A 2,861-nucleotide genomic window follows, 5' to 3' on the forward strand; every position below is an offset into this window, starting at 1 on the left:
TTTAGCTGGGGCAGGGTCCAACGTCCACTGTTAAAAGTGATCTTTGCATCAGTCCCATGTTTAACAAGTAGCATCAGTATGTTTGGTGTTCTTCATTGCAGGGGGTTACAAAAGAAAAGTGTTTTTACATTGATATTAGGTAACATCTAGATTAAGAATTCAGCAAAACATATCCTGAACGTTTGTTAGTTTTGCACAGAAATGAAAGACATTCATTTCTCAAAGGACCATTTCCATCACTGCCAGGCTCAGCTAAGCTGAAACCCTGAGTATGATTGTTGAAGGGAACTTGAACCATAAAGATTTTTTTAGATATTGCTCATCAGTGTCACATGAAAGCAAAATTTGATGCTGGAGAGGGACTCTTCATCACGACTGGTGTGATAGGACAAGGGGTGATAGGATCAGATTGAAACTGGGGAAGTTCAGGTTAGATCTAAGGAAAAAGCTCTTCCCTGTGAGGGTGGTGAGGCACTGGCACAGGGTGCCCAGAGAAGTGATAAATGTCCTATCCCTGGCAGTGTTCAAGGCCAGGTTGGACAAAGCCTTGGATGACATTGTCTAGTGTGAGGTGCCTCTGTCTATGGCAGGGGCTGGAACTCAATCATCTGAAGGTCCCTTCAACCCAAACCATTCTGGGATTCTGTGAGCCTAAAGTAAAGAGATAACTAAACCAAGGGACAGGATAAATAGATATATAGCCACAACAGTCTAGAAACAAATTCACTTTTAGTAAGACACATCTTTCCATTTTCCAGTATCTTGGGTTACAATAACAATAACTTGTGCTGGTTTATTAGGTTGCAGATTAATGGGAACCCTGCTGACTTCTGTTTCTTTAGCCTCACTGTGATATATATAGAAAGGAAAGCTAGGAAAGCCCTGCAGGTCACCACTCATATGGAGGAAACACATCAACCCATCAAAGTTGTAACATGCTCACTGTTTTGGGAAAACAGAGCTGTAAGGAAACAGGCTGAAGAGAGATGATCAATGTGCCATGTCCTTCCTGGCACCCCAGCTCCTCCTCCACAAGACAGAAATGTTTCAGGCTTTTGAGCTTTCTTTCCCTCAAATGGAAAAGACCCTTTTCTGTTTCAGAAATCTTTTACATCACTGGTTTGGACCATTTTGATGGAACAAAACAGGAAGTCTATTTGAAATTAAGCAAAAAAAAAAAACAGAAAAAAAAGGAAATGTGTAATGGCAGAGTGTGAAGCCTCATGAATCTGGGCTGTAATTCACTGAACACAAAATGCAAAATAGGTTAATCCTTATATTTTAATATTTTTCTTAAAAATTACAACTTTCCCCCCACCCCAGCAGAACTCTGAAGAAGATCAATGTTACTATTCCTCCATATTCCTCCACAAACCATATTTACAACTTTTCCAGCCAGCTCTGTAACTACTGAGCTCTGCAGAGGTAATTTGATTGTCATGCTGAAGTATGAAGAGGCAAACCAGATCTGACTGTAAGTATCTAGCAGTCATTTCAGATTGGTTCATCAATGAGCTTCGCAATGTCTGTGGGGTTCAGAAGACTTCAAATCCCATTCTTAGATATTTCCTGTCTCTGAGAGCTATACTTTAAAAATATTTTGAGGTATTTTTTTCAAGCATTTCACTCTGACCACTGCTACTTTTCTCTGCTTCTTGTTGCCTGTTATTTGGTATAGGCATGAAATGTTTGCATTTCACCCAGACATGAGTGGGTGCTCTCAAAAATGGCAACAGCAAGAGCTTGCGAAAACAAAGAACCCAGAAAGATGAAGGTGTAGGCCTTTGGAAGAGGTACAGAACCCCCAGGCTCCAGTGAGATTTGAACTCACGACCCCTGGTTTACTAGACCAGTGCTCTAACCCCTGAGCTATGGAGCCTTTCAATATTAGCTTATTTTTCATTTCCAAATATTCCATTTAATAATTTCCTCTGAAGTGAAACAAAACCTGTGCTGCCAAATTGTGCTGCTCCAGGATTTGCTGTCCTCTTTCCAAATTGCACTAATACAAACATCCAAGTCACAAAACTAGCAGCACACCACATCAGTCCAAACTGAGCTCTACCCTCCTTCAGCTCATCCCTGTAAGAACATCAAGATATGTGGCTGCCTTTTCACCAGCCAAGTAGTTTAGGAAGCTTACAAACTTTCCAAATGATATTTGGCTTTTTATAGTTGTTGCACTAATTTGGAAAGGAAGAAAGCAAAGCTTCTGAAAAAAGAACTCTTTATAACCTGCTGTTTTCCTCTGGATATCAGCTGCATATTTGCTTTCTTCCTCTTGTCTCTTCAAACACATTGATTCTTAGGAGTCCATTATGTGCTTTGGTTACTATAGCTGATGGGTGCACTTTCGCATCTCTAAGTGATTCTTAGTGTCTGAGTTTTCAGGACAGTATCTCCTGTAGTTTCATTCTTCACTGCAGGTAGTTAGAAAGGGGTGTCATAAGAAACATTCCTAGCATTTGTTCTGTTTCCTCCTTTATTGAAACACCCGTTAAACATTAACAGACTTGGTGTATCAGATGTTGTTAGCTAATTATGACAGTCAACAATGTTTGTCTTATATTTGCATAGCACAGCTCTGTGCTTGTTTCCAATCCCTGGATTTTGTCTGACTGCTTCACACCAAGTGGCCAGGTTATATTTCATTGGGATGTGTTGTTTCCATCAGGAGGATTTTCCAAAGCATGTATCCGTCAGTGAGAATGGGTAACTCATGCTTCTGTCTTCATTCTCTCACTTCACTTCTTCTAACTTTGCTTCTCAGCAGGCTGACACGAACCTCAAAGGATCAATAAGAGCAAGTGTACCTGGGAATGAACAATTCCATGAACCGGAAAATGTTGGCAAAGAGTTGT

The 2,861-nt window shown here is 40.5% G+C and overlaps 1 non-coding gene across 1 annotated transcript; it reads right to left on the minus strand.

Moving 5' to 3' along the window:
• Nucleotides 1-1,806: 1,806 nt before the first annotated feature.
• TRNAT-AGU (transfer RNA threonine (anticodon AGU)) lies at nt 1,807-1,879 on the minus strand. The gene has a single exon. It is a non-coding gene; the product is annotated as a tRNA-Thr (tRNA).
• Between the last annotated feature and the right edge of the window lie 982 nt (nt 1,880-2,861).

This window comes from Melopsittacus undulatus, chromosome 11, assembly GCF_012275295.1.
Source record: "Melopsittacus undulatus isolate bMelUnd1 chromosome 11, bMelUnd1.mat.Z, whole genome shotgun sequence".
Lineage (NCBI taxonomy): Eukaryota > Metazoa > Chordata > Aves > Psittaciformes > Psittaculidae > Melopsittacus > Melopsittacus undulatus.